The sequence below is a fragment of the Cynocephalus volans genome, chromosome 1, assembly GCF_027409185.1.
Source record: "Cynocephalus volans isolate mCynVol1 chromosome 1, mCynVol1.pri, whole genome shotgun sequence".
Classification (NCBI taxonomy): domain Eukaryota; kingdom Metazoa; phylum Chordata; class Mammalia; order Dermoptera; family Cynocephalidae; genus Cynocephalus; species Cynocephalus volans.
In genome coordinates, this window is record NC_084460.1 from 304305281 (window position 1) to 304315820 (window position 10540).

General features: G+C 48.0%; 1 pseudogene; it reads left to right on the forward strand.

Moving 5' to 3' along the window:
* Window positions 1-4105: 4105 nt before the first annotated feature.
* On the forward strand, window positions 4106-4680 carry LOC134390851 (large ribosomal subunit protein eL19-like; annotated as a pseudogene).
* The last annotated feature ends 5860 nt before the right edge of the window (window positions 4681-10540 follow it).

Consider the following 10540-nt stretch of genomic DNA (forward strand, 5'->3'; position numbering starts at 1 on the left):
ACAAGCTTGTGAGTCACTTGGATTTCTTCTGTGAATTGTTCTTTAAGACTCTTGTCCATTTTATTTGGGGAAGCTATGTTGGAATATCCATCCTTATTTATTTATTGCATGAACTTTTTTACATATTGTGGATTCATATATAGAGAGAGATTTATAGATATATAGATACACACACACACACACATACATATATCCAAAATGAACAAGCACCCACATTCTATTTGCCTGTCTGGCTTTTCTTTTCTTCTCATTAAGGTGTTTGTTTGTTTTTTTTTTAACTGAACATCTTATTTTTATATAACCAATTTTATCTTTTCTTTATGGTGGATACATTTTATTTCCCTTTAAAATTTTTTCATACACTCAAATCATAAAGATATTCCCTCATAAACTATTCTAAAGCTTTACAGTTCTTCCTTTCTCATTTGGAGCTGCAACCTACTTGGAATTTATTTCCGTGCATGGGGTGAGGTGGGCGTTGTGTTTCGTATTCCCACATGGGCATCTAACTGAGAATTTGCTGCAATGTTCGTCCCTTCCCCACTCATGGCCCCTCATGGAGCAAGGGTCCACATGCCAGTGGGTTTGTCTCTAGCCCCCTACCTTATCCACTCTGGGGTCAATCTCTCGCTCGCTACATGAGCACGGTGTTAGAACTGCATGCTGTCAGGAGTGATCTCCACGCTGCTCCTTCAGAATGACCATTCTAGGCCCTTTGTATTTCCATACAATTTTTAGAATCAGTTTTCAAGTTCAACTTACACATAAACACACATACACTGACTAGTTGAGGTTTTGTTGGAGATTAGAGCTGGGTCTGTAAGTTAGTTTGGGGAGAGTGGATGTCTCCGACTCCTCATCCAGGCATGTGGGTGTCTGTCCACGTGAACTTCCTCTGTTCTCATTAGACCATACTTCACTTCTCACTAGAATTACTGCTCATGCTTCATCACGGCATCTTTTAAACTGGTTGTTGCTAAATATTGAAAATGTTGATTCTGTACTCAGAGCTCTTCGTAACCCTTATGAATTTAACAACATATATGTGGGTAGTTGGGACGTCTGTGGCTTCTGATTATATCCTGAACCAGTCTTTTGTGCTTAATCCTGCATCATATTTTTTTAAGACTTTACTTTTGAGAGCATTTCAGGTTCACAGCAAAGATGAGACAGAGTGAGGACGACTCGACCAGACAGATACTGGCGTTGGGATGGAGGGGCCTGGGCTGGGGAATGCGGGTGCCTCTGGGAGCCGGACAACACAGGGGACAGAGTCTCCCCGGAGCCTCCAGATGCCTTGTCCAGCCCTGCCATACCTTGACTTTGGCCTGGTGAGACATGTTTAATACTCTGACCTCCAGAACTATGGGAAAATAAATGTGTGTTGTTTCAAGCCACCAGGTTTGTGGCAATGTGTTAGAGCAGCCACAGGACACAGTGGCACCAAGTACAAGGAGCATCACGCACACGATCATCTGAGCATGTTTTCAAAGCTGTGGCTGGCATGGCCTGTCCCTCGCTCCTCCACCCACACTCCGTATCTCTGCCGTGACCTGAGCAGCACCCCCCTTCTGCTTGGCTGGGTTCTTGGCCTAGCTGAGCACAGAAGTCACGGGGACCCTATGTGGCCACAGCTGGGAACCCCCCAGCAACCACTGTCCTGACCCTACCTCCCCAGCAAGACCTGATCTTCCTGTGGGCAGACATTTCAAACAGCTGCCACCTTCCCATGGGCCACCTGCAGACTTCACTGTCTAACAGCTGCTCTCATGAGGCACAAAGCACCAAGGGGAATCATTCAGCCTGGTGGGATCTGAAGGACACACGCTGGGCTAAAGGCAGAGAGCCAGGAGCCGGGGACCACAGCTGGCTGCAGACTCTCCGTAGGATCTGATCACCCAGGCCCACGAAGCCACAGGGTGGAATTTGAATTTTGTTGTTGTTGTTTTTAAATTTTCTTTTCTCTTCTTTCCTTTTTGATTTTTATTTTTTAAATTGTCTTAAATGACATCTGAAGAAGACATCAAGGAGATCTGAGTAGAGATGTGACATGCTCTCCAAGCTTTTTCAAAAGCCTGTCCCCTTTCTCACTGCCTCCTCTTAGACATGCCTGGGGAGCGTGTGGAGGCCTGCAGTGCACCTCCGCTCCACCAGGGGCAGCAGCCAGCCCTCTTCAGCCACCCCCCGGGGTCAGATGGTCTCCCTTGGTGGCACGGGTGGGATTCAGTCTTGAAGGGTCTTGACCCAGGACACACAGCCTGGGGCAGCAGAATAAGCACCTGAGTTTCCAAGCTTCTGGTTTCTTGGCTAATGGGTTTCCCTCTATACCAGTGACCTCCCAAGTTTATGTATTTATTGTGCAATCACTGATATGCTCTTGGGCCATTTATTATTTATTTATAATTAATTAATTAATTAATTTTTTAAAAATCAAATTATGATTGATTACATATTTCTGGGGTTCAACATTGAAGTATGTTGATCAAATCAATATTATTAGCACATACATTACTACAAGTCATACTTATTCTTTATGCCCCTTATCCAGTCTCTCCTGATCCCCTTCTCCCCCCGCCCACCCCTGGCCATCTGTTTTTCATTCTAAGATGTTGTTGCAGAGCAGTTGGGGGCGGGGGGAGAGGGGAAACAGATAACCCTAGATTTCTTCTCTCCTTCTGAAAGAGTAATGGTTAATTTGTTGCCTAGATGATCTGTCTGGTGCTTATAGAGGTGTGTTCAGGTCACCCACTATTATCATAAAGCAGAAGCTTCTATCTCTCTGGAATGGGCTTTGTGGAGAAGGACATCCTCTTCTTGTCTTTGGTCTCTGCTGGTGACTCTCCTTGTGTCAATGCACTCAAATGGCTGGCAGGCCATCTGCATGGTGGCTGTGGCATCTAGCCACTTTTGCAGCAGCCATGGCTATTGTGGTGGCTGTGCTGTGCCACCCACATGGAAGTGGTGTTTTTTGCATGCTCCTTGCCTGGATGTGGGAGGAGGAGTTGGTTCCCAGTCCCGTACCTCAGGACCCCGGGTGGGCCATCTGTTTTTCATTCTAAGATATTGTTGCAGAGCAGTTGGGGGCAGAGAGGAGAAGAGGGAAGGAAATAGGGTGGGAGAAGGAGGAAGGAGGGGGACATGGTTGAGGTCGGTGGCACCCCCCTCGCTCCTGCAGGGGAGACCAGAGGGCTGCCAGTGGGGGCTTGGTCTTGCTGGGCTGAATGCAGATGTCAGGGTGTGTGGCTGAAGCCCTCGGCTCCCCACTGCCCTGGCTTGGGGGCCCAGAGTGTTTCCTGCAGCAGCTCAGTGGTCATCACTGGGTTGGCCCTTGGGCCATTTAAATAAACTCAAATGCATGTTGCATCTGTGGACTATGCTTCCTCCCAAGATTTTTATTGTTACACATATTTATTGTCAAAATGACAGTGCCAAAGTCCCTGCCCCCTAAGAGCTTAGTGTGGTGCAAAGAATCTCTGGCAAAGCCCAGCACATAAATACGTTTCTTTTCTTCCCTTTTCTTTTCTTTCACCATGGATCAAACTCTCCATAATATTCTTCAAGCTGCATTTTACTTTTCCTTAAGAGTACATGGGTGGACACCTTTCCATGTCAATATTTAAATAAAATCCCTATTTTTAAATAACAAGTCATATGTATGGTGTTCCCTTATAGATGCTATTTTGTAAAATGAGGCAGCCTTTATTATATGCACACATGGGTATACAAGTTGACTTTGGAAAATATGAAATTTGAATGTGCCAAAGCAAGGAAAACTTTTAGATAACAGCATGTTTCTATGAATTACGATTGCTGGGTCCAAATTTTGCAGAGAATTGCCTTTCTAACTTTAATCATCTAATTTACTGGTTAAATTACTATGCATTATCTGAGTTATGAAAGCAAACTTATGACATTTTATTTACAGTATCTTTACTCAATATGCTTGTCATTATATCTCAGTGGTTTGAAAATATATCTATTTATCTGGTCCAGTGCCTTAAAGTACTTGGAAAGTGATTTCTTACTAATGATTAAAGGACTATTTTCTTTAGAATAAAACACTATTCAGAGCAAGTTCTTTCCTTTCTCCGTGGTGGCTGCAGCCATGAGGATGCTCAGGCTTCAGAGGAGGCTTGCCTCCAGTGTCCTTCACTATGGCAAAAAGAAGATCTGGTTGGACCCCAATGAGACCAGTGAAATTGCCAATGCCAACTCCCGTCAGCAGACCTGGAAGCTGATCAAAGAGGGGCTGATCATCCACAAGCCTGTGACTGTCCGTTCCCAGGCTCAATGCTGGAAAAACACTTTGCCACCAGACAGGCAGGCGTACAGGCACAGGTAAGCTAGAGGGTACAGCCAATGCACAAATGCCAGAGAAGGCAACCTGGCTGAGGAGGATGAGGATTCCATGCCGGCTGCTCAGAAGACAGCCTGAACCTAAGAAGACTGACCGCTATGTGTATCACAACCTGTCGCTGAAGATGAAGGGGAACGTGCTCAAAAACAAGCAGATTCTCATGCAGCACATCCACGAGCTGAAGGCAGACGAGGCTCGCAGGAAGCTCCTGGCTGACCAGACTGAGGCTCGCAGGCCTAAGACAAGGAAGCACGCACGGCCTGAAGAGTGCCGCCAAGGAGGAGATCGAGACTTTGTCCAAGGAGGAAGAGACTGAGAAATAAGACTTCCCTCCTGTTGTACACAGTGGCCTCAGTGACTACATACATCAACCCTTCAAATAAAATAAGCCTCTATCTGCACAGAAAAGGGGGGGGAATAAAACACTATTTAAGGAGATCTGTGAAATAATTTGCATACATGTTAATTACAAAGTAGTTAGATGCAAATGCATTTATAACTTTTATTTTGCAAGTCACTTAGTTTCAGAATGAGAGTTCATCTGGTGCCTTTCTTTTGCGAGGCACTTTGACATTTATTACCTTCATTTAGTAGTCAGAAGTGAACAGATGTGGTGCTTGTGTGAATGAATATCCTAATGGTTTTACTTATTTTTTAAACCACAGCTAATTTTCTGAGTTGTGTTAGCCTTAGGAACAACTTTCTAAGGGACTTCTTAGTATAGTTTAATTCTTTGCATTTATATATACATTTAATTCTTTGTACATATATACATATATATATATATGTATATATCCCAGCACAACCAACAAAACTTGTGAGTATATTGTGAAATGTTAAGTAGCTGGGTGTCTCAATAACTGGTCAGAAAGTGGCTTCCCCTGTGGGATGGCCTGAGACCCACACCCCGTCCTGAGCTCTTTGCCACCCCACAGGCCCGTGGAGTCCCGTATGAGGCGATTCCTGGCGCTCTAAGGACTGAGGACCGTAAGCAGAGGCCATTCGACTCTCTGCTCTGTCTTCCTTCCCCCGCCTGGTGTTTCTGCTTCTCTCCGCAGCTCTTTCCTGCCCACACCTGTTCCACATGGTCAGAGCCCTCAGTCCTTCCTCTCTCCAGTTTCTCAGCTTGTTCTTTTTTCTCCTCTGCCTGGTGTCCTAAGTTTGAGATTCTGGCTCACAGCTTTGTGGAAAGCCCTGTCTCTCATCACCTGCCTGTAACTTGCCATCCGTGCCCCTCAGTATCAATGCCCCTCAACAACAGTGACGTGGGAGCTGGACACAGAAGAGCAGGAACTGGCCTCACCAGTGCCAGGGGCGGAGTGAACCTCGGAGCAGCCCAAGTCTCACGCGGCCCAGCGCCCACATGCCCCACACCCGCCCTCCTGAGAGGCACAAGGCAGGACTTTCTTTACCTGACCTTACCTTGGCATAAAAAAGGGAAATATATAGCATGTGTGTTATTCATTAGATGCCATGTTGAGAATTCTAGTCCCTCTGGGAATCTAAATGGCTAAATGTGTATGTCGAGAACGTGTCTGCTCCACGGAGTTACCGGTTTTCAGAAGCGACCCCAGCACGCTCTGTGCTTATTTGGCCAAGTGTCCTTGTGCAGGTGCCGGACACTCCCCACGGAGGTACTGGTGTCTCAGAGAGTGGGGCGGGTGTAAGAGGAGAGGACCCCGAGGATGGAATGACCGAGAGAAGCCCCCACCCCGGGCGTAGCCGTCTGGCTGGGACTGCCTGACAGGACACACTGGGAGGTCGAGGCCCTCAGGAGCGTGAGCAGGGAGACCAGCCAGAGGGTCCAGGGTGTCTGGAAGATCTCAGCCTTTTATTGAACAAGAGGACAAGCCTAGGCTGGGCCGAGCAGGGAGCTGTGATCCATGACCTGAAGAGAACTTCCAGGCAGGGAAACGTGGGCAGGAGGAGGCCGCTGGGGGACCACGGTGGCTCGACTGGCAGCTCCCATGTATCTCAGTGCAGTTAATACCACATGAGACCCCCGCACATAAATTCGTTCGGTTCAGGTAACTGAAAAGACCAGGCATTCTTGCTTCAGGCACAGTGTGATCCAGGGTCCCAGGCAGTTTCAGGGGGACTGGCTTCTGCCCCACCACTGGGCTCAGCCTCCCCTGCATTGGGTCCTCCTGGCAGCCTCAGGCTCACATCTTGCTTGACGGAGGCCAGTAGAGGAGAGGAACCTCTTCCAGGAACACCAGAAACGTGGGCAGGAGTTCATGGTGATGAACGGGTCGCTTGCCTAGTCCTAAAACCATCCCAAGGCTGGGTCAGGACCCAAGGCGACACCCTTCTACCCACCGCCCTGATTACAAGGTAGGTAGGGCCAGGCAGGAGGTCCCCCTGAGAAAACTGGAGACAGCTGCAGGGTGACCCCAATGGGTCCTCATGCACTGTGGGCCCATGGTCAGTTCTGGGTCCACATCCATGCAGGGATTTCAAGGAGAGAAGCCAGGGTAAAATCTATGATGGCATCTGCAAAACACACATCCTTCTAGTGAAACAGATTTTTTCTTTATGTCTTTCCTCACTGGAGGTGATAGATGTCCAGACTCATCTGTCTACATGAGTAATAGAACATTAGCCAGAATATGCAGCTCGTTGTTTACCCTGTACGTTTATGCAATTCTCAACTTCACCAAAGTAGAAATCATCTTTATTTCTTAGTTCCAATAAAGACGATTGAGGGCTTAATTAATGCAAGGATGCAGAGTGCTTCAAAATTTAGTACATTGAATTTTCTCACCAAACTAAGATAAGTTGCATCAAGATTTCAATACTAAATCCCTTGAAGCAGCTAATTAATTGAGAAAGATGAAGCTAGTCTGAAAATGCAATCATAAATATAATTGAGTTAGGGAATTTAATAATTCTGCAGGCTTCGTCGGCACAGTTGTTGGACATAAACTCTGACCCGCCCCCTCTGGCACGCCCCGCCCAGAGCACAGAGTCAGACCAATGCCAAGCCCCTCCCTGAGCTGCATGCACCTGCATGCATCCCATCCCTCCCTTGCTTCCCAATTATCTCTGCAGTTAAAGTTGCACATCTTCATCTTCCCCTTCACTTTCACAGCATTCCTGCCATCCAAACGTGAAGGTAAGATGTCAAGGGCTTTCCTGCATGTCTCAGGCTTCAGCCTGCTAGGATGCTCTGTCTCTCCTCCTCACCTTGCACACGTGGTAGGTTTCCTGCAAGGTTCGTTCCTGGTGGCCTGGAATTGGCTCCTTTTCTGAAAAGGATGGCACAGCCCTGGGTGCAAGGTGGGCTTCGGGAGTTTCGTCCCAGTTTGTCAGCACCATGTGTCCACAGCAGTGCCATCCACAGTCTGTACCTGGCCTGGGGAGGCTCCTCAGGAGTTCTGACATTGGAGATGTGCCTCCAGACCAGCAGGGTGGCTGAAGCCCATCTTGGACTCCATAGTCCCGAGGTGTTTGTTCATGCGCTAGTTGTTCCTGATCTCAGAGAGAAGCCTCTTCTCATGCAGCACTGCACAGGAGGAGCGAAGGTCAGGCTCACCCTTGCTGTGAGGCAGCCTTGGCTGGGATGTACTTCCCTACTCAATCTGTGTGATTACCTGGACCACATCCTCACCTGACACACAAACTCACCTGACGCACATCCTCACCTGACGCACATCCTCACCTGATACACATCCTCACCTGATGCAAACTCACCTGACGCACATCTTTACCTGATGCATGTCCTTGCCTGATGCTGCTGTTGTGTTCTCTCCTTTTCCAACAAGAAAGCAGAGATTCTGACACAGACACTTGGGTCCTGTGAGTCTTCTTTAGCATTCAAATCCTAATGGCCACCCTTAGTGAAGTACAAAAATACCAAGTCACCCTCGTGTTACTCAACAGCTTTTCCAGAATAAGCCAATACAAAAATGTCTCTTTTAGACATTTGTATGATTTTCAGTGAGAAGTTCAATGAATGTTCATTTAAACAATAGGTTTATTTTCAAATTTGATCATTTCTAATACTACATACGATATTGTGATAAAAGCTATAATAATAAGACGGGCCCAAGGCATGAACCAACCATGTGCTTTCAATCAGGAGTTGATTCTAATGTGCTCTTTTTAACAGGTCCCTGAGTTCTGTTCCTTTTCATGGATTTCTGTTCTGTGGGCCTTGCCTCCCAGTCACTCACATTAACCAGCATGTGGAGCAAAGAGATTTCAGGGCCAAGGGGTCCCCCCAGGGACCTTCCCAACTTGCAGTCCCCTGGGCTTTGACAGAAACTTGCTATAAAGAGCTGCTCCAAGATCCAATTGCAGATAGAGACACCAAGACGCTATCTCTAGGTTGCCCAGTCTTGCTCTGCCCATCACCTTGAGGATGGGATGAGGCTAGAAAGTCCCTGCGTTCCTATTTTAAGTGAATATTCTGAAGTGTCAGGACAGAGGAGAGACGGCCTCAAGGTGAGCCTGAGAAAGGAGTGTAACAAAGGGACCGTCCCTGGGAACGAAGGCCATAAGGCATGCAGGTGGCAGGGCCAGGCCACCGGGACAGGGCGAGATTGGGAGTGACTGACCCCGCCCGGCCGCTCCAGCCACACGGCGAGGGCTGCAGGAGCGCAGAGCGGGCAGAGTCCCGGGTGCACCCGTGTGTTCACTGTGTGAGCCCCAGTGACTTCTCCAAAGGCTTCGCACCCGGTGACCAGAGGTGTGGAGTGAGCCAGCCGGCGCTTTGGGGCGGCCCCACCGTCTCGGGACAAGTCTGTGCACAGAGGGCACTGCGAGCCCAGGCCAGCTGGGAGCGCCCGAGAAGGGAGACCCGTCCCGCAGCGACAGCAGCACCAAGGAGAAGCACCTGCTGACCACGGGCACAAATACCCGGCAGTAAGAGCAGGAGCCCAGCCTCGAAGAGAGGACAGCGTCCCCCGCAACAAGGTCTTGATCCAGACGTCCTGTAGAGAGTGCACAACTGTGTCCCAGGAAGCCCATGACAGTAACACAGAAAAGGGAATGAGACTCATGGCTTTCATCAGCTCTGACTTGATTAGCAAAGCAGCCTGGGATTTGCACCTCTCAGTCAAAGAGCAGGTAATAAGGCGCCTGCTGAGCTCGCCTTGGTAGACACGCCAATGAAGCTGAACGCTGACATATCTGTTTAAAAGGTCGGTGTTCTTGTTTGTCTGCAGAAATGCTTTCACATTGCTAAATCTGTCTTTGTGTTTTTCGTCCTTTGTAAATCTTAGTCATTTTAATGAAAAACAGCAGATTAAATGGCCAATGAGACTCAGCATTAAATATGGCTGCCACACTTAATTTCCCAAAGTTAGCTGATAAATTTTGAATTCAGGCACAATTGTGACCCACTCTCCCTGCAGCAGAGGCTGCTTTTGGAAGTCTGCCCCATCCAGCTTCTGTGAGCCCAGGTCTGATCCACTGAAGGTGGGAGAAAAAAGTAAATGCGCCAGAGACACCTGAGTGTGGGTGTGCACAGGCCCCTCTGCTGCTTCCTAAAAAGTAAAAACGCAGGTTAACTTTTAGTATGCATTTTATTTGCATTCATTGGCAAAGATCTTTTGTTTCTACATAAAGTGTATATAAGTACCACTTATGAGTTGATTTTATAGTCATTTATACCCTACCCAGAGAAAAGCTGTTAAATTTATTGGAGCTTCTCCCAGTAGGAGAAAAGGGGAGAAGACCAGCCTCCACCTTAACGTTCACGACAAAACACTGGCGTGAGTGGATGGGAGGACATCGTAGGACTCTGTCTTTCCAAAGTGTGTGCTATTGTGCTTACTTTAAATTGTACACATGAAAATTGAGCTCTTCAGGACCTGCAGACAAATAAGTGTATATATATGGGGGCACGTGGCTCAGAACACTGCTTTTCAATGAAGACAGTGACAAAAGGTTGGAGAACGCTGACTTTCTCTTCAAAGGAACAATCTCATCATCCACCCTACCCACACGTGCTGCCCCAGCACCAGAAGGCCGCACCTGGGCCATGCCACGAAAGCCTGCACATACAGTTCTGAAAGTGCTGCCCACAAGAGCTCTGACCCTGAGTGGGTCCCCCAGCCCAGTTCTGGGTCTGGAGAACGGCCATGTTGGCAGAGGTGAGGCACAGACCCTATGGCACTGAGCAAGAGCAGAAGAGCTGCAGAGACCTCGGGCTGCTGACAACACCTGATGCCCAGCAGA